The sequence below is a fragment of the Hyperolius riggenbachi genome, chromosome 2 (assembly GCF_040937935.1).
Source record: "Hyperolius riggenbachi isolate aHypRig1 chromosome 2, aHypRig1.pri, whole genome shotgun sequence".
Taxonomy (NCBI): domain Eukaryota; kingdom Metazoa; phylum Chordata; class Amphibia; order Anura; family Hyperoliidae; genus Hyperolius; species Hyperolius riggenbachi.
In genome coordinates, this window is record NC_090647.1 from 549,800,611 (window position 1) to 549,821,780 (window position 21,170).

Below are 21,170 nucleotides of genomic sequence, written 5' to 3' on the forward strand. Positions count from 1 at the left end.
CAACAGCTTAATAACCTTTAAAGAAAAACATTTCTTTTTTTTATAGCTGATACAAATCCTGCAATAAATCTGCAGTGTGTCTACTTCCTGCTTTTCTGTAAGCATACATAGGGTTAACATCCTGTGTTTACAAATTAGCTGCTCTGCTGAAGCAGCAAGTGGACACAGCGGGGGGATCAAATTACAACTTTTGATTAGAAACAGTTGTCAGGGAATTAGAAAAGATAAACTCATTAAATACATACAGGGTGCATTTCTCTCCGTTTTCCTTCTGTCCTGTGCAAGAGTTCAGGTCCACTTTAAAGCCCTTTAAAGGACAAAGGGCAGAGGGTTTGATATATAGTAAATATCTACTTAGAAACATGTTTAATTTTCTTTTAATCTTTTTTTTTTTTCTGAGTCCTCCTGAATATCCTTTCCAACTGCACATCTCCTGCATTCCCTACCCTCGGCTTATATTCCAATAATTTTAGGTAAAAGTTGTGTGTGTGTGGGGGGGGGGGGGGGGGGTACCATGGATTTGGGGGAAGAATAACTTTGTTGGTATAGGTAATAAAAAAGTTATTGCTGTATTAAAAGTGAAAGCTAAAATGCAATTGGAATTTGATTATATGGCAGTCAATCTCGCTTTAAAGTGATCCTTAAGTCAAATGTAAAAAATGAGATTTACTCACCTGGGGCTTCCCTCAGCCCCCAGCAGCCGATCGGTGCCCTCGCAGCTCCGCTCCGATGGCCCAGGACCCGCCAGGAGGCCGCAATAGCAGCATAGGGGGTGATATACAGGCTGGGAACGTGAAGAATCACTCGCGTTCCCATGCCTGTCGGCCGGTGACGGCGAAACCGGAAGTGCTCGCCGGCGGGTCCTGGGACATCGGAGCGGAGCTGCGAGGGCACCGATCGGCTGCTGGGGGCTGAGGGAAGCCCCAGGTGAGTAAATCTCATTTTTTACATTTGACTTAAGGATCACTTTAAAGAGGAGCTGTCAGCCATACTATCTCAGAACCCCCCTCCCCCCCCCCCCCCCCCATATATAAGTAGATAAATACTTGCTCCACTTACATAAAACATGTATTGCACTGCCCACGTTTTGATTTTAGTGATTTTTCTACAGTAAAAAAAAGAGAAAATCCTTCTTCGCATTTCTCATGTTAACTTTGGCTATTTCGAAGCCAATCCTGATGTCATTTCCTCCCTCTCCTCTGCCTGATTGTGTACCCATTGCCACGATCCACTACTGAAAGTGCATGAGAAATATTGGCCAATCAGAGAGGAACACAGGTGTTGGAGGGGAAAACAGGAGGGAAGATGCTTCAGCCAATCAGGCTGCATTAGTTAAAGGGAACCTAAACTGAGATGGATATGGATTTTTCCTTTTAAAATAATACCAGTTGCCTGAATCGCCTGCTGATCCTGTGTCTCTAATACTTTTAGCCACAGCCCCTGAACAAGCATGCAGATCAGGTGCTCTGACTGAAGTCAGACTGGATTAGCTGCCTGCTTGTTTCAGGGTGTGATTCAGCCACTATTGCAGTCACAAAGATCAGCTGGACTGCTAGGCAACTGGTATTGTTTACAGGAAACAGCCATATCACTCTCAGTTAAGGTTCCCTTTAAGTCTGAGGGAAGTAGAGAAGCAAAAAAGGACAACCCAGCATGCCCTGCAACGTCCTTTTTGTTTACCAAATTTTGTGTGTACCAAATAAGAGTCAGGTAAACCGGGGAATGATCATTTATCAACAAGAAAAGTAATAGAGATTTTAACTTTTGGATTGACCGGTTAGCATTCTTATAACTGGTTTACCAGATAAAAATAAGGACTTGATTTTTTATTTTATGCTTGACAGTTACACTTTAACACTAACCTCCTGCCTACCTACAGCTAACAGTAACTTGTAACGGATGATGTAGGGTTTGGCTACATAATAGCGCAAACGCCCAGTGACTTATCTCCGCAGCTTCCTCTACCTATATCCAGTGCAGAAATCAACCTATACTATGGCCAAGTGCCCATTACCGCAACACCACCATTATGAACTTTCGGCCTCAGTCACTACCAATCTGCTGAAGCAGATTGCCAATTAGCCCATTACCGCAACACCACCGCTATCCATAGTCAGAGTTCAGCTATATGATAGCCGGACTCCGGCATCTTGCACTCAAGTTCCCCAGTTGGCGACACTGTAGCCACTAACTACATTGTGGGCTGTGTAGTGATGTGCATAATGATCTAATTATGATTATGCAATATTTCACGAAATTAGGATTATGGCTGTAATGAAAAATTAGTAATTTTGCTAAATTAAATTAAATTTTAATTATATTTTGCGTTTATGCAGAATTTCATAATTACAATTGTTTTTGTAGCGAAAACGAATCGGAATTTTGTGCTTAACGCGGAAATTCGTCCATTCTTGAAATTGTGTTCCAGTCCAGAGCCTCCTGATCCATTTAAAGTGACAGCACATGCAGGGACCTTTGCATTATCAGATATTGCAAGGCCTAAAATCAAGTGTCTCAGCATGAATGACCGCTAAGTGCACCTTGACAAAGAGCACCTGTCTTAGAAGTGGCTGCAGGTAGAGCCTCCTGATGCATTTAAAGCAACAGCACGTGCAGGGACTTTGCATGACCAGTAATTGCAATTAGTAATTGCAATCAATAAGTGACATTCCTGAGTTGAGTAATTACTTAAATTTTCATAATTACTCTAAAAAACGAAATGACATCCATTTTCGTAATAAAAATTACTGTTTCTGAAGAAAATACGAAATTTCCTGTTAAACACGGATCTGCGCCGAAACGCGAAATTGCCTGATAGAAATTTGGCTTACGGATTTCCGGATTACTGTTTGTACGGCAATTACGAATTTGCGACATAGTGGTAAAATTTGCATCTGTAATTACGGAAACACAAAATTACGCAAATTTCGGCTCGACACTAGGCTGTGGTAGTGCCCAAATCATCAAGTAGGTCAGGCACCCAAATGATCCGTTTCAGATTCGATCGGTGTGAGTGAATCTGCCAGATATCTATGACATCCAATGTATTTGATTCACCTTTGACCCATTGTGGGCATTTTGTCAATCGAAAGTGCAGTCAGACATGTTTGAAAATCTCTGTGCCCGCGAAAGGGGGAAGAGCAATGGGGGACCAATGGCTATACTGCATCGAGCATTAGAGCGCTTGTGGTTTGATCGAAGCTTGATAGGTTTTTACTGTAGAGATGGCCCGAACTGTTCGCCGGCGAGTGGTATTCTGTGAACATCGGCTATTCGCATTCGCAGCCCCCTATACATCATCATGCCCCCTATATTATTATTATTTAGTATTTATATAGCGCCGACATATTACGCAGCGCTGTACAGTGTATATATATATCTTGTCACTAACTGTCCCTCAAAGGAGCTCACAATCTAATCCCTACCATTGCCATATGTCTATATTATGAAGTGTAAGTACTGTAGTCTAGGGCCAATTTTAGAGGGAGCCAATTAACTTATCTGTATGTTTTTGGAATGTGGGAGGAAACCGGAGTGCCCGGAGGAAACCCACGCAGACACGGAGAGAACATACAAACTCTTTGCAGATAGTGCCCTGGCTGGGATTCGAACCAGGGACCCAGCGCTGCAAGGCGAGAGAGCTAACCACTACGCCACCGTGCTGCCCTATACATCATCATTGAGCTAAACTTTGACCCCTTACCTCACAGTCAGCAGACACATGGCAGCCAATCAGCTAGCACCCCCAACCCCTATCAAAAATCAATTGCGGTGGCCATATTGGATCAATTCTCTGCTGGCTGCTGACTGTTAGTGAGAGCAGAGTCAGACTTGCTGCAGATATGTAGGAAAAGCATTAGCTAGGCCTGTGTTCTTGTTCCTCACTTGCTGTGAAAGCACTTCAAACAGCCCTATTGAGGGCTAGCACATCGGCCTCCTGTGTTTTTTTGTGTGCGACACTCCACAGCCCACTGACACCCAGAGCTGTGCATAATGTGATTCCTGCCCTTTAGGGATTAAAACCCGACTTTGTGTCATGGATCCAGTGGCGGCGCCACGCTGGGGCTTACCCAGGCTTAAGCCCCAGCTGGCAGCTCATTAGCCCCCCTCAAAGCCCCCCCGCCGCCGCCGGCTGTGTCCGACCCGACCTGACTCAGCTGCACTGCAGTGAGCGAGGGCTGCCTGAAGTCTGGGAGGAGGGCGACTGGGCAAGAGCTTGGGCTGGCACCCACCCCAGCAGCGATCCCACGGACCCACCCACCCTGGCTGGCCGGCCGGCCGACATCTGTCCTGGGCCGGGCCGGGCGCAGGCTCAGCTGAGTGAGTCATGCAGAGCGCGGCCCGCCCCAGGGGTAACGTCGTGGTGGGTGGCAACTCGCCGGCGCCGCGTAGTATAGCGGCGCCGCGTTATAAAAGTGTCTGCGTCACAGACAGACTCTCTCTGCGGGGTGGCCGGGCTAGTCACGCTGCCTGTCACTGTGTGTCACACTGACACAGACACGCCACCGACACACGGACAGGACAGCGGCAGCGGGGCTGGACTCTCTGGACCCTCTGGACCTCACCTGGCTGACACACTGACACAGCCAGGCTAGCCAGGCAGCAGCCAGCAGGAGCAGGAGGACTCGGAACTCCGCGACAACTCCAGGTGGGTGCGGTGGGCGGTGGCTCCTCTCCCAGAGTCCCAGTCAACTGCCAAATTGTCTCTTTCTGCCGCAGCCCCCCCAGGCCTCCTGAGCCTAGCACCAGCAGCACCACCACCAACAACCCCCAGGCCCCAGGCCTGACTCTGGGGCCCCAGTCCACCAGCCAGGCCTGAGCTGCCCTTGGGCCCCCCATCCCACCACCACCAGCCAGGCCTGAGGTGCCCTGGGCCCCCCATCCCACCACCACCAGCCAGGCCTGAGGCCTTCCCACCAGGCCTGAGCTGCCCTGGTACCCCCATCCCACCACCACCAGCCAGGCCTGAGGTGCCCTGGGCCCCCCATCCCACCACCACCAACCAGGCCTGAGGCCTTCCCACCAGGCCTGAGCTGCCCTGGGCCCCCCATCCCACCACCACCAGCCAGGCCTGAGGTGCCCTGGGCCCCCCATCCCACCACCACCAGCCAGGCCTGAGGCCTTCCCGCCAGGCCTGAGCTGCCCTGGGCCCCCCATCCCACCACCACCAGCCAGGCCTGAGGTGCCCTGGGCCCCCCATCCCACCACCACCAGCCAGGCCTGAGGCCTTCCCACCAGGCCTGAGCTGCCCTGGGACCCCAATCCCACCACCACCAGCCAGGCCTGAGCTGCCCTGGGCCCCCCATCCCACCAGCCAGGCCTGAGGCCTTCCCGCCAGGCCTGAGCTGCCCTGGGGCCCCCAGCCCACCATCACTAGCCTGACTACATATACTGGGGACACTGGCTGTCTGTCATTATGTGCATTAACTGGTGAAACGCTGTCTCTCATTACATGCATTTACTAGGGAAACGCTGTCTGTCATTATGTGCATTAACTGGTGAAAAGCTGTCTCTTATGTGCATTTAATGGGGAAACTCTGTCTGTCATTACGTACATTAACTGGCGAAAAGCTGTCTCTTTATGTGCATTTACTGCAGAAACGCTGTCTGTCATTACGTGCATTTACTGGTGAAAAGCTCTCTTATGTGCATTTAATGGGGAAACGCTGTCTGTTATTACGTGCATTTACTGGTGAAAAGCTGTCTGTCATTACGTGCGTTAGCTGGTGTAAAGCTGTCTCTTATGTGCATTTACTGGTGAAAAGCTGTCTCTTATGGGCATTAACTGGTGAAAGGCTGTCTGTCATTATGTGCATTAACTGGTGAAAAGCTGTCTCTTATGTGCATTTACTGGGGAAATGCTGTCTGTCATTATGTGCATTAACTGGTGAAAAGCTGTCCCTTATGTGCATTTACTGGGGAAACGCAGTCTATCATTATGTGCATTAACTGGTGAAAAGCTGTCCCTTATGTGCATTTACTGCGGAAACGCAGTCTATCATTATGTGAATTAACTGGTGAAAAGCTGTCTCTTATGTGCATTTAATGGGGAAACGCTGTCTGTCATTATGTGCGTTTACTTCATTTTTTTTTCCATGTAACTACGTTAGCTGGTACAACTACATTACAGTTAGCCCCGCCCACATGACATCATGACCACGCCCAATTTTTCGCCGCGGCGAATCCCCCCCCCCAAGCCCGGCCTGCCAGCCCTCGTGCCCCCTTTGAGCCCCCCCAAAAATCTAAAGCTGGAGCCGCCACTGCATGGATCCCCCTCCGGCATGCCCCTGTCCAGGTGTTAGACCCCTTGAAACAACTTTTTCATCACTTTAGAGGCAAGAAACAGTCTTTGTAGGTCTTAAAATTCGCCTGCCCATTGAAGTCTATGGAGATTCGCCAGATTCGCCTGTTTGCAAACAGTTTTCGGTACTTCGCATTCGCCGTTCGTGAACAGAAAATTCTATGTTTGTGACATCTCTATTCTACTGAAATCAGCCCAAATGGGGCATGTGGTGTGGTGTAGGAATCGATGGCTACATCTCTGATCCAGCCGGATCGAACGACTTGACATATCGGCGTGGCCACAATTAATCCTGTGTATGCCTAACATTATTGCAGAGCGCTGGTGCTATAGAGGAAATGGTATTCATACAGACAGTAAAGGTTTGCTTCAGCCTAATGAGGTAGAAGACGGTAAAGGCGGCCAGCCTTGGACTGCTGTTATCCTCTTTCCCTTTGTGAGATTATTCCATCAGCAGAAGCTGCCGAAGGCACAATAGCATTGCAATGTGTCAGCAGCACAAAGAGCCCGGAATCAAACGCTCACATCTGAATGCTGCGGCAGCGGGCGTGCCGGCGTGTGCTGAAGGACACAGAGATCCGGAGAGCTGGCTAAACGGCTCTTCATATATCACCTGGGTCATCCTAAAGCCTATCCAAATTATTTTTTTGAACCCTTTGTGGCGCTGCAGTAAGGCCTAGTTCACATAGGGAAATGCATATAGTCGTGCGACTGCAACGCAGGCAATCACACACCAACTGCATTGCGTTACACTGCACAGGACCACTATCAGGAAAAATGTGAAATGTAAAATACATGAAAACACATACAAATAAGAAGTATGTTTCCCCCTGAGTAAAATGAGCCATAAATTACTTTTCTCCTATGTTGCTGTCACTTACGGTAACTAGTAGAAATCTGACAGAACCAACAGGTTTTGGGCTAGTCCATCTCTTCATGGGGGATTCTCAGCTCAGAATAGCCTTTATTCTTTATAAAGGCCCTCTCATGAAAATGATTTTTACAAAGATGTTAGCCAGCCTGCCTGCTCACTGCACACTTCTTATGGCAGTTGCCATTCACTAAGTGCTTTTGAAGATAACGAAAACCCTGAGGAGATGGGCTTGTCCAAAACCTGTCGCTTCTGTCAGATTTCTACTACCTACTGTAAGTGACAGCAGCATAGGAGAAAAGTAATGTATGGCTCATTTTACTCTGGAAGAAATGTACTTCGTATTTGTATGTGTTTACATGTATTTAAAATGTTAAGATTTTCGAGATAGTGGTCCTTTAATTGTGAACGTCAGACAGTGCACTCACTGTGGTGTAGTGGTTAGCACTTTTTCCTTGTATCAGCTGTAACAAAGAAATGTTTTTTCCTTTAAGGCTACTTGCGCACCAAGTCGTTGTGTTAGGCGCTACGTTAAGGTCGCATAACGTGCACCTAACGCAAGGCCTGGTGCTCTTCGATGTGGACGTCAGAGTGAGCCGCGTTGTGCAGCTCACTCTGGCGTCCGTGATGCCGTGATGCGTACTCTTGGACGCATGCGGCATCACGTGGTCCCGCCGGCCAATCGCCACACCAGGAAGTAAAGACTGCACGTCACAACGTGCAGTGAATATTAATTAGCCATGTGCCTGGCCGCTCTCCGCTCCTCCCCAACATGACTGAGCATGTGCAAACAGTCTAACGGGGCTTAAGCCGCTGTAACGCCGTAGCATGCTGCACTTTCGGGAGAACGTGCAGCGTTTCATGTAACGTAACATGGGAAGTGTGAACAGCCCACTTGTGTTACATTGCTGTGCGTTGGGGGAGCGTTACAGGCCACACTAACGTGCGCCTGTATCGCCCATGTGTGTAAGCAGCCGAAAGGTTATTATGCTGCTACTTTTCTTTTAGCACAGAGAGGAAGTTTCGAGTTCAAGTCCGCTTTAAATGGAGGGAGGATTCAATAACCTTCTTATCCAAAATATGAAGCGTTTCTGTTATTTACATGCTGAGATAAGCTTGTTACTGCAGCCCATAAAAAAACACTTCCCACAATCTCACTTGCAGTCATGCAAAGGCACCCAGACCAGGTAAAAAAAATAGGGACATAATAGGAACCTATTTAAGAAAAAAAGGGGTTTAAATATAATTTGGGGTCACATTTTGTGGGGCAATTAAGTGGGATGACACCTCATATTAACTATAAAAAATTTAATAAGAAATGACTTATTTATCTTACCTATCCTTTTGTGACACTTGGAGAAATGGGAAATAAAAAAATAAAATATTTCTGCTGGATACCATCTTTACTGTTTCTCTGTGATGCCAAAAGTGACATCACTTCTGCCCTTTTGTTTTTTTTTCCCAGCTCAGCTCAATGTTAATTTTCACTCTGTACTGCCTTAGCTTACTGTCTCTCACACAGCAAACATCACTTAGACAACAGGCTTATGCTAGGAACACACGATGAGTTTTTTCGGTGCATTTTCCGTTCAATCGATTCATTTTCCGCTTGATTTTCCGCTCAATTCTCGTATCTTTTCTTATCAATTTCCATTCACTTCTATGAGAAATCAACCGGTAAAATGATCGAAAGTAATATCGGACATGACGGAAATTATCAATCGAACACAAAAACGTATTGCGTGTACCTAGCATTACACCACTGGGCAAACTCTTTAAAGGAAGGCATGGGGGATTCAATTACCTTCTGGCCTTATTGTATCCAAAATAGGAAGCTTTCTGTTTTCATGCAGTTTAGTTAGGAGGGGGGCAGATGAGAGGGAATATCCTGCACGCTGGTGCCCCCTGCTGGTCATATAGCCATTGTCTATATGCAACTGAAGCCCTCTCCAACGATTGGCTGACCTGCTCAGCTTCTGCTTGATTAATCACTGTAGACTAGGTGTAACGTGAGTGTGTGCACTTCTTATTGGCTTATAAGCAGCCTGCAGGTTTTTAAAAAGCAGCAGAGGAATATTTGGGAGTGAGTATTTCCCTCTTTGTGTGTTTGGTAAGTTTCAGAGCAGTTGGGGACAGGCTCTTGGGGGTGGCAGCTCCAGGGCTTGACTGCGCTCACATATGGTGTTACATGCTGGTTCTGGGGCCCCGGGCAGTGAGAGTTCCTGGGGCCCCAGGCTGGCTTGTGCACCATTGTTTTTAATTCTGTTTTCATGCTGAGATAAGCTTGTTTCTGTAGCTTAAAAATAAAAAATTTAAAAACTTCCCACTATCCCGCTTGAAGATATGCAAAGACACCAAGACTAGGTAAAAAGAGGAAGAAACGGGACCGATTTCAGAAAAAAGGGGTTAAATTATTTTTGGGTCACAATTTTTGAGCAATTTTTGGATGTTACAACACCCTTTAACCACTTGAGGACTGCAGTGTTAAATCCCCCTAAAGACCAGGCCATTTTTTGTTAAATGGGCCACTGCAGCTCTAAGGCTTCGCTGCAGGGCTATCCAACTCAGCACACAAGTGATTCCCCCCTTTTCTCCCCATCAACAGAGCTTCCTGTTGGTGGGGTCTGATCGCTCCCGCAATGTTTGTTTGCTTTTTCTGCAAATATTTTTGTATTTCTTTTTCTAATAAATTTCTTTATTTTTATTTTTTCCCTAACCCGCCCTCCCTCCCCCCACCAGCCAATCACTGTGATCGGCTGTCATAGGTTTCAGCACATCGGCGCTCGCGATCTCCTACAAAATCCAGCCCCAGGTCTTAATGCCAATTGGCGTGACGCGGTCTTTAGATAGTTAAAGAGAAACGTCAGCCTAAACAAACATACTGTCATTAAGTTACATTAGTTATGTTAATTACAATAGATAGGTAATATAATAATTTACCCACTCTGTTTTAAAAGAACAGGCAAATGTGATTTCATGAGAGCAGCCATCTTTTTGGTTGAAAGGAGGTGACAGGGAGCATGAGACACAGTTCCAACTGTACAAGTACACTGTAGAAAAAAAACAAACACTCGGCACTTCAGTAAGGCCCCGTTCACACTGCACGCGTTTCCAGCCGCGTTTTGGAAACGCGTGCAGGTGGCCGACACGCACGACATCAGACATTGCATAGAGTGCAATGTCTGATGTTCACACTGCATGCGTTCCGGACCTGTGCGGTCTGGGAACGCATGCTGCACGCATTTTTTGTAAAAACGCATGGCTGTCCCATTCACTTTTCAGTGATGGGATCAGCCACGGAACGCATACGAACGCGGATGGCGTGCGTTCGTACGCGTTGCGGTCCGCATGCGTTGCGGTCTGCGTTCTGCAGTCTGAACGGGGCCTAAGTCTTCTTGAGGGTACCTGCTTCTACTGTCTATAAAGTCTTCACCCCAAAATCACTTGTATTGTAGCATGTATGATAAGCCAAAGGACGTGCAGCCGGAACAGAAAAGGCGGAAAACAACTGTCAATATTACTGTACATCGAGGCAGACCGGGCACTGTCACTTTAAATCACTTTTATATCCTTTTCATGCCAATAACCATACAAGGACATCAGTCACACATAGATGGATCAAACCTGCATGAGTGGTGAAGTTGGGGTGCTCAGGATTCGGGTGACCAGGGAGCCGTCCGTGACTGATGTCCTTGTATGGTTTTTGGCATGAAGAGGAAATAAAAGCGATTTAAAGTGACAGTGCCCGGTCTGCCTTGATGTACAGTAATAGTTCCAACTGTCCTGTGTGCTAATCACCCCTCCCAGTTGCTAGGCAACGTGAATAACAACATAGGAAATCCCTACATGCTTTGCACAGCATCGGGGGGAAAATGCCCGGGCAGTTTTCTTTGATGGGGCGGAGCTTAGCTTTTGTGCAGCTAAAAATAAGGCTTAGGTAAGAAAAACAAAGTTGTGATGCTGTGAAACTGTAAAAGAAACACCAAGCCTTTTCAGTGCTGCCGAGTAGATTTTTAGTCTAGAGGTTCACTTTAACTACTTCAGCCCTCAGTCGTTTTCACTTTATGCATCCGAGCAATGTTCACCTCCCATTCATTAGCCTATAACTTTATCACTACTTATCACAAAGAACTGATCTATATCTTGTTTTTTCCGCCACCAATTAGGCTTTCTTTGGGGGGTACATTTTGGTAAGAGCAACTTTACTGTAAATGCACTTGCACTTGGGGACCAGGGGAGGTTAATGACTGCACTGCATACAGTATTACAGTCATTAACCCCTCCTGTCCCTTAACCGCAACCAATACCTCCTCCAGGCCACCAAGTGCTGCAATTATTCACTCCCTTTTATGCAGCCCAGTATTTCCTCCCTGCCCCTTTCCTGTTTAATTGTTGTGGCCAGGACTGTCAGACCTGAGCCCTCTTGGCATTTCCTTTCCTCAAAGGATCACTTACCACTGGGTAAATTGCTGCAAATGGGAATGTCACTAATAGTACACACATTACTCAGTGTGCTCACTGTTGCACTGTGACTCATGTATAAGTCGAACCCTATACTTTTATGAAGTTAATCAGACCTAAATTTCTAGACTTATACTCGAGTATACACAGTATTTAGGGACATTGTCACATATCACATTGTTACAACTTCAGCGATTTGCGACAGGCTACCGGCAAAGAGACTTTCCTCCTCTCTGGGAATTGATGTTGTGTACTCTTCAACGATAGCAGTTTCTTTTATTTCTGATTTATCCAGCGTGTATAAAAGCCTTCAGCTATACGCAAACATCGTTAAACAGATCTCGCCGCTCAGCAGAACTCCCATCTTTTCCTCTGACTCGGCAAAGCAGGTAGATGGCCAGGAAAATGAGATTTGGCCAGCCAGGCGTCCCTTTTCTTTTTTAATAAGCAACTTTATCAGGGGATTAACGCCCTGTCTCCTTGTCGGCTACATCCCGCTGCAGTATGCAAATGGACTGCGTCGCTCGATTCCGAGTCGAGCTCTATTGTCGCCGGGCCGCGTCTTCAATTACAATAACAAGTGGAGTGGAAGGAATTATGGCGTTATAATGAGAACGGTATCATGAATCACATATTGCTTTTTCTTTTGCATGGCTTTTGTCAATTAATATAGGTAATTATGTTAGCAGGAGGAAGCCTTGACCGCACACATTAGCCGCAGGAGCACAAACACTGCAGAGGGGTGACTGAAGGATTTGTTAAGAGAAATCCCTGAAGCTGCATTGGGTCGGGCTTCGAATATTAATAACATTTATGACTTCTACCTGTGAAAGTTTTCTTGCCCTACAAAAGTTACCCAACACGAAAAGTCCACAGCACCACGTCAGTAATGTATAGCTCTTTTATTTAAAAGAAAGACAAAGAGATAGCCATAACAGCGACAGACGCTGTTTCGGACAAGGTCCTTCCTCTAGCTGTATCAGGCTCTCTCTGAAATACAATCCAAATGCTACTCCTATATATACTAGCCATGACCAATCAGGATGCAAAGAGTATGCATGCGTCCATGCGTACGTCATGAGGTCATCATGACGTTCCAGGAAGTGTTTTGGCATGACATACGGGGAGTGAGCTGCAGTTTCCCATCAGGTCCTTTCTATTGTGTGACCACCCTGCCACCCCCCAAATTTATACGCTACCGAAAATCCACAAGAACCTACTCCAGCCACCGGGGAGACCCATTGTGGCTGGGGTAGGTTAAATTTTTGTCCCTTTGGCCACATTTTTGGATAGGTTATTGCAACCTTTTGTTGTATTATTGGATTCATACCTTAAGGATACAGCCATGTTCCTTGATAAGTTGAATATGTTGAATGTTGGATCTTCTGATATCTATTTGGTCACTCTTGATGTAGAAAGCCTCTACACCTCCATCCCACATGATGGGGGTGTAGAGGCTGTGGATTGGTTCCTACTTACCCAATCGGATCTCTCTGAGGGGCAGAGAAAATTTGCTATTGCTTTACTTAAGATTATATTGGAGGAGAACTACTTTGTCTTTGAGGGCGTATACTATCAGCAATGCAGGGGGACCGCCATGGGATCAAATGTGGCCCCCTCCTACGCAAACCTTTATATGGGCCTCTACGAGGAGGCATTTGTTTATACCCATAAGTATTATCGTAGGCATGTTGTGTGCTGGCTACGATATATCGATGATATATTTTGCGTATGGAGGGGGTCCCAGGAGGCCCTGGCGGTCTTCCTTAATGATCTTCATGAAAGCTGTCCGAGCATTCAGCTGAGGGCTCATATGCACCCTGATCGTGTTGCCTTTTTGGACACTGTGGTAATCCGTTCTGGAATGACATTCCAAACTGACCTATTTGTCAAACCAACTGACCGAAACTCGTTGCTGGAATTTACCAGCTTTCATCCTATGTCTACCCGTGAACATATTCTGGGTGGCCAGTTGGGTAGAGTGAGGAGGATTGTCTCGGATCCTGCCGTCAGGGAGACCCGTATTGTGGAAATGAGGGAGAAGTTTAGGCGTAGAGGTTATCCTAAATATACCCTAGAGGAATTGCCTTCACGTAGGAAACGTGCTTCTGGGCCAAGACTCCCCTTTGTTTCCCGTTACAATACCTGCAGCAATCAGCTGGGGTCTATTGTGAGGAAACATTGGGGCCTCTTGAAAGAATCTTTTCCTCATATTGAGGAGTTCCGCTATCCGCCCCTTTTTTCGTTTAAGCGGGCCCCTACAGTGAGAGATAAAATTAAATCTAGGCCTGTTATCCCTGCGGTGACTTCTAGAAGGGGCACTTTTCCTTGTTTAGGCTGCCATTTATGCAGCCATATTGTGAGGGGTGATACGCTCGCGCATCCATCCAGGTGTGAGAGGTTCTCCATACGGGGCCTCTACACCTGTGATTCGTCATATGTTGTATATTTACTTGGATGCCCTTGTGGGTTGGTGTATGTGGGTGAAACCACACAACGGTTGCGCGACCGTATCTCCTCTCACAAATCTGCCACTAGAACACTTAATATGGAACAAGCTGTTTCTCAGCACTTTACTATGTGCCGCCACACGGTCTAGCAATTAAGGGTTCAGGTCATAGATGGGGTTCCCAGAGATTTTAGGGGAGATAGAGCAAAGGATCTCCTCAGGAGGGAAGCTTTCTGGATTAAACGCCTGGGAGCTTTGGGTAACAGTGGACTGAACAGGGACTATGATCTCTCTTTTTGCATCTAGCTCCGTTGTCTTGGATACTTGGTCTAGCTTGGTCATGGGTGGGGGTTGGGGGATAGTATGCTGGTGATATCTTGTGATCCACAATCTCTTTCTCTTTCAGAGTAATTAGTTGTTGGTTTATATCTAGGGCTTTAATATATGTGATGTGTGTCTCTTATGTAGTTGGGGTGCAGAGGTGATATGGGGGAACCTGTATTTTGATAGTTTTAGATAGGCCCAGTTTTCAGCTATTAATTCTTCATGGGTGGACTTATTTTGGCTTATGAATATTAGTATGGCCTTGGGTATCCTCTATTGTCATGCCTTTACCATTTTTCACACAGTGCGTTTTTTACCTATATACATGGTGTTTATGCCTTCTTGTATTTTTCTATTTCCCATTTTTGGGATTCATGCGGACATTTTTACGCGTGCGCAGACACATGTACGCATGTAGCCATGCGGATCTTTTTACGCATTTACCTACGTTTACGCATGCGTCCATGCGTACGTCATGAGGTCATCATGACGTTCCAGGAAGTGTTTGGCATGACATACGGGGAGTGAGCTGCAGTTCCCCATCAGGTCCTCTTCATCTTTGGCAGTTGGAAGGAGGAGGTAAGGAAACATTTGAATTACTAGGTCTGATTGTGATTGGTCTCTTATCGGAGTGGGTGTAGCTTACCTGGCTTTTGTGCAGTTCCCCATCAGGTCCTCCATGTACTCTCTGCATCCTGATTGGTCATGGCTAGTATATATAGGAGTAGCATTTGGTTAGTATTTCAGAGAGAGCCTGATACAGCTTGAGGAAGGACCTTGTCCGAAACAGCATCTGTCGCTGTTATGGCTATCTCTTCGTCTTTCTTTTAAAGGGAAGCTCCAAGCAAAAAAAAAAAAATGAGTTTCACTTACCTGAGGCTTCTACCAGCCCCATGCAGCCATTCTGTGCCCTTGTAGTCACTCACTGCTGCTCCAGTCTCCCGCTGGCAGCTTGCCGACCTCGGAGGTAAGGGCCGAATTGTGTACATTTTTACACATTCCCACTAGTGCAGGAACATTAACACATACATTTTTACGCGTTAGTGGTGCAACGCATACATTTTTGTTCCTGCACTAGCTGGAATGCGTAAAAATGTATGCAATGTGGCCCTGACCTCCGAGGTCGGAAAGCTGCCAGCGGGGGAATGGAGCAGCAGTGAGTGACTAGGAGGGCACAGAATGGCTGCATGGGGCTGGTAGAAGCCCCAGGTAAGTGAAACTCATTTTTTTTTTTTGCTTGGACCTTCCCTTTAAATAAAAGAGCTATACATTACTGACGTGGTGCTGTGGACTTTTCGTGTTGGACTTTGCTGACCCTCTGAGGGCTATTGGGTCTCTCCACTCTAGCACACGTTTTTGTGTAGCAGATTACACATATTGTTACAGTAAAGCTGTTACTGAACAGTTTCTGTAACAAAAACACCTGGAAAACTGCTCTGATCTAGCGTTTTCCAGAGCGGTTTGCGTTTTCCCTATACTTTACATTGAGGCAGAAACGCTTCTGCAAACCGCAAACATGCAGCAGGAGCCACGTTTGCGGTTTGCTAAAAACTTCAAACCGCTGGTGTGCACCATCCCATTGAGATACATTAGCCAAACGTTTTCACTGGTGGATGCGGTTTGCGGATTGCTGCAAAAACTGTTTGGTGTGCACCAGGCCAGAGACAGCTTGAGATAAGGTTTTACTGCAGAAAAGTTCAAAATATAATTATTTCTGCTTTTTTTATAGCTTAAAAGACAGAGTGTGTATTCCAAACTGCAACTGTGACAGAATAATGCAATGTTATTTTTTTTTTTTAAATACTAACTGAAAATAAAAATATTATAGATATATTTTCTTTGCTACTAATGTGCTATTCCTTATCCATACTACACATGCAATTCATAATATTATAAGGTTGTTGTTTTTTTGTTTTGTTTCAGGTTTGCTTTAAAGAGGAACTCTACTGAAAATAAAGTCATTAATTGCTTATTTTTTACAATATTCATTTATAAATTATTCACTTAGTGTTTGCCGGTTATAACATTTTTCCTCAGCCTGATTTACATTCTGCAATTTATCACAGGTGGGGATATCTTTAGTCCTGTCAGGTGATCTGTGCTGAATGTTCATTTACTGAGAGTTCTATGCATAGCGGGAGATATTGCTTGCTTGGCATTTGGAAACAGCAGTTATTTCCCATAAATGCAACAAGGTTCACAGACAGCAAACTGTCAGGAGCATAGTAATAACAACTCAACCGTGGGAGGGGCTTCACCACCGTATCAGCCACACAGACCCCACTGATGATATATTTGAGAAAAGGAAAAGATTTCTCAAAAGATGTTAAAAAAAAAAAAGGATGTATCAGCTACTGATTGGGATGAAATTCAATCCTGGGCTAATGCTACTCTTTAACTACTTGAGGACCGCATGGTTAAACCCCGCTAAAGACCGGGCCATTTTTCCTAAACTGGGCCACTGCAGCTTTAAGGCCTTGCTGCAGGGCCGCACAACTCAGCACACAAGTGATCCTCCCCCCTTTTCTCCCCACCAACATAGCTCTCTGTTGGTGGGGTATGATCACTCCCCCAGTGTTCAAATTTTTTAATAAATATTTATGTTCTTTTTAAAAAAAATAAATGTTCCTATTTATTTTCTTAAATCCCTCCCTTCTCCCAGCCAGCCAATTACGGCGATCGGCTTCAGCCTATGAGAGCCAATCGCTCTCCTGTGTCCCAGGGGGAAAGCGGTGTCACACGGCTGTCCCCAGTACAGCGCTGCCTGAGATCGCAGCACTGTACTATGTTAATAGATGCTGTCTAACAGTCTCCTAGCGGCGATCGGAGCTCCGCCTTCCAAACGGAGATGCGCGCGCATCGGCGCAAGCGATCTCCTGCTAGCCCCATTGAAAGCTGTTCACGGCAATCGGCTTGGAGCGGTTGGGAAGTAGTTAAACTACAAGCACACTCTAGAGCAGGGATTTTCAGCCAGGGTTTTGCTGAACCATCCAGTATAACCTCAGTGCTGTAACTCAAAGACCCGCAGCCACCAAGTGCACAACACAACTTACAAAGTGGCTGCCACCTCACAAAAAAATTATAATAATGTTGTATCAGATACTTAATTCCAAGTTTCAAAAAAAAGCATATATTTAAAATATTTTATTTGGAAATAAAGGTGCATTTTTTCAGTTTTGCATCTGTCACTATTTACAAGCGGATAGTTTCAAAAATAACAGTAATATATCCTCTTAACATACATATTAAAAAAGTTCAGTCCCTAAGGTTACTATTTATGTAAAAAAATTTACGCGGCTGCAGGGGACGTAGTAGCTACGTCCCTGCAAGAGGAAAAGGGAATTTGCAGGGTTGTATTTACTGGTCCCAGGGAGGGGGAAAAAAACAAACCTGTTTAACTTAGCTGGGCCTTTTTGCAGCCCCCTGCTGCCATTCTGTGCCTGTGCCCTCCAGCCAGCAATGGGAACCCCTGCAAAGCTGGCTGTCCACGTCCCCCCTCATCACGTCCACATGCTCGGCAGAGCTTTGCGCAATGTTTTCTATACAATTCGATTATAAAAATCGCATTTGAAGGAAAAATTGTACCGTTATGATGGGAATACACAGTTCGGTTTTGAGCCATTTAGATGGCTCGATAGATAATTTCTGACATGTCCGATCTCCTTTTCGATCCTTTGGCCGCTCGATTTCTGATAGGAGTGAATGGGAAAAGATAAGGAAAACAAGCGGAAGGTAAGAGAATCGCCTGCAGAATCGAGCGCCAGAAACGAACCGCGTATTCCCAGCATTAATGGGAATCTTTATGCTAGGTACATACCATACAATTTTCTATTAGATTTTCTGTTAAGCTCCATCTACACCATACAATTTTTTTTAAACGATTCGATTTATCGATTTGATTCGAGTGAATCCGACATATCCGATCGGGATTTGATTCGATTCATTTTGCCCTTGTTCTGCAATGGCAAAATAAATTGAATTGAATCCCAATCGGACATGTAGGATCAAATCGAATTAATGAATCAAATCCAATCGAATCGAACAGAAAATTGTATGTGTATAGATGGGGCTTTAAGCTTGGCATACACGGCTCGATTTTGCCGCTCGATTCTCCAGCTCGATCAATTCCATAGTTTCCAACATGTTGGGAATGATCTATCTAACCATCTATCTGCCGAGCAATTCGGCATTGTTCTACTCAGCAGGAGATAACCAGAAGACAATGCACCAGAGATAATGACCGGTCTCTACAGAAAATAGTCTAAAGCCCCATCTACACGATACGATTCTTTATACGATTCTATTTACGATCCGATTAAATCCAACATGTCCGATCGGGATTCGATTCGATTCAATACGATTTGCCATTGTTTTGCAATGGCAAATCGAATTGAATCGAATCCCAATCGGACATGTTGGATTTAATCGGATCGTAAATAGAATCGTATAAAGAATCGTATCGTGTAGATGGGGCTTAAGGTGGCCATACACTGGTCGATGTGCCATTAGATCGACCAGCTGACAGATCCCTATCTGATCGAATCTGATCAGATAGGGATCGTATGGCTGCCTTTACTGCAAACAGATTGTGAATCGATTTCAGCCTGAAACCGATCACAATCTGTTCAGCTGCTCCTGCCGCCTGTCCCCCCCCCCCGTATACATTACCTGAGGCTGGCTCCCGGGCGTCTTCTCTGCACTGCACCGCACTGCTGTTCTTGCTCCATCCCGGCGCTTCCTGTGTTACTCCGTGACCAGGAAGTTCAAATAGAGCGCCCTCTATTTCAACTTCCTGGTCACCGGAGTGACACAGGAAGTATAAGCGTACACTGGGACATGCGGAAATGCGGTGCAGCGAGGAGAAGAGGACCCCGGAGCCAGCTTCAGGTAATGTATACATGCTCGGATCGGGCCCGAATCGTACGCCGCAAGCGACGCGCTCCTACCGCCGGGCGATCGAGGGTAATTTCCCGCACGGCGCGATCGACGGTCCGATCCGATTTCGGGAGAGAATCGGATCGGCGGGTGCGTTTAGCGCAAGCGATTGGCAGCAGATCCGATCCCAGGATCGGATCTGCTGTCGAAACGGCCGTGAATCGAGCCAGTGTATGGCCTGCTTAAAAGCCCATCTACATGATACGATTCTTTGTGCGATTCGATTACGATTCTATTTACGATCCAATTAAATCCGACATGTCCGATCGGGATTCGATTCAATTCAATTTGCCATTGCAAAACATTGGCAAATCTAATTGAATCGAATCCTGATCGGACATGTCGGAATTGAATCAGAACGTAAATAGAATCGTAATCAAATCGCACAAAGAATCGTATCGTGTAGTTGAGGCTTAACAGAAAAATCTAACATGAATTGTATGGTGTGTACTAGGCATAATGCTGGGAATACACGTTACGTTTTCCGCGTTCGATTCTCTGCACGATCTGTTAGCTATTCGATTCCCCGCTCAATTCTCTTATCTTCTGCTCGTTTTTCTTATCTTTTTTCCATTCACTTCAACGAGAAATCGAGCAGAACAGAATCGGGCGAAGAATTGGACATGTCGGAATTTATAGATCGTGCGTAGAATCGAACACAAAATAAGGAACGTGTATTCCCACCATTAGACTCCCGCCCAGTAGCAGCTTCCATCCTCCGCAGTGACGCCAGCTCCACGGTGACGTATGAAGGACGTCTTAAGCTCGCGTCCACAAAAGGCGATAATGCGATGGTTAAACACACCTCGTCGCCAGGATGTTTGCGCTTTACGCATTGCTGAATACAACATTGTCCTCCGCCAGAGAGTGTGACAGCCGTAAGCTGCCAGCCCCATTCATCCCACTTCTAAGGCAATTTCTAAACGCAGCGTACGGGAACATGTTTGCACGCCGCCAGCTACAGAAGCCGTAATTAATGTAAACATCGCCTGAATAATTTCAGATTCCCAGTGAGCCCATGTTTACACTGATGCATTTCACATGTGGCATTACCCATCCTCCCTCCGCGCCTCCTAAATATCCTCTACGTGTTGCCTCTGGATGGGATTAGAAAACAAATATAATTAAAAGGAACCCTGGGGGGAAACATACAATATTCCGCTATAAAAATATAAAGCAGAAAGCTATTTATTTTGCACTGTTTCAATAAACACACAACAAAAAAAGTGTTGGGAAAAATGGGCAATGCCTTATTTGCAATTAAGATTACATCTCAAAATGTTGGGAGGTATGCCTCACTGATAAGAAATTCCCCCTTTTTATCTCTTTCCTGCTCTCAGGGCTGGGGCACACCAAGCGGGTTTTTAGGCGTGCGGATACGCTAGGGTAATGTATCTCAATGGGGTGGTTCACACCAGAGCGGGGTGAGGCATTTTTTGGATTGCGGATCCGTTTCTGCCTCAATGTTAAGTATAGGAAAAACGCACACCGCTCTGAAAAACGGCATTTCAGAGCGGTTTTCCACGCGGTTTTGTTACAGAAGCTGTTCAGTAACAGCTTTACTGTAACAATATATAAAATATGCTACACTGAAATCCGCAGCAGCAATCCGCAAAAAAGTTTAAAAATCTACTAGCATTTTGCGGATCTGCTAGCGGGTTTTGGCGTGCCCCAGGCCTCAGAAGCCATTTTCTGCTAGGAAAGTATTTAATAGTTGGAATTTCTTATCAGTGAGGGTCACACTGTAGTCACTTCCTGTCTGAGTCAGGACTGAGTCTGGGGGGGGGGGGGGGGGGGCGGCGCAGCGAGGCTCCAGCGGCGATCGGAAT

At 45.9% G+C, this 21,170-nt stretch overlaps 1 protein-coding gene across 3 annotated transcripts in view; it reads right to left on the bottom strand.

The window, feature by feature from the left end:
* The window catches only part of LOC137547348 (galactosylgalactosylxylosylprotein 3-beta-glucuronosyltransferase 1-like), a 359,516-nt gene that overhangs the window by 271,491 nt on the left and 66,855 nt on the right, over window positions 1-21,170 (bottom strand). Inside the window, exon 1 of one of the 3 annotated variants that reach the window (XM_068270855.1) lies at window positions 246-274. The exons of the other annotated variants lie outside the window; for them this stretch is intronic. The gene's annotated coding sequence lies outside the window, so the exon portion shown is untranslated. Of the gene's footprint in view, window positions 1-245; window positions 275-21,170 lie in introns of those variants that run through there. 3 annotated transcript variants of the gene reach the window in all.